Below are 322 nucleotides of genomic sequence, written 5' to 3'. Positions count from 1 at the left end.
TATATATATATATATATATATTAAATCAGCACATTATACACCTTAAATTTACACAATTAATATATAATATCAATTATCCTATCTAATAAAATAGAAACATGGTAATTAGCATACAACCACTACCCTTCCCATTGGCTAATCAGGGCAATATGCAAATTAACTGCCAGCCAAGATGGTGGCCGGCAGCCAAGCAGCTTAAAGCGAACATGAAGCTTGCTTGCTTCAGTGATGGAGGACTCCAACGTTCCCTACCTGCTGCTGCTGGCCTCTGAGCTCCTGAAGCAACAGCTCCAAAAGATACAATGTTTCAATTATAGAAGCT

Source organism: Myotis davidii, unplaced genomic scaffold (assembly GCF_000327345.1).
Source record: "Myotis davidii unplaced genomic scaffold, ASM32734v1 scaffold6112, whole genome shotgun sequence".
In the NCBI taxonomy this organism is placed as follows: domain Eukaryota; kingdom Metazoa; phylum Chordata; class Mammalia; order Chiroptera; family Vespertilionidae; genus Myotis; species Myotis davidii.
Note: the sequence above shows the minus strand (reverse complement) of the source record.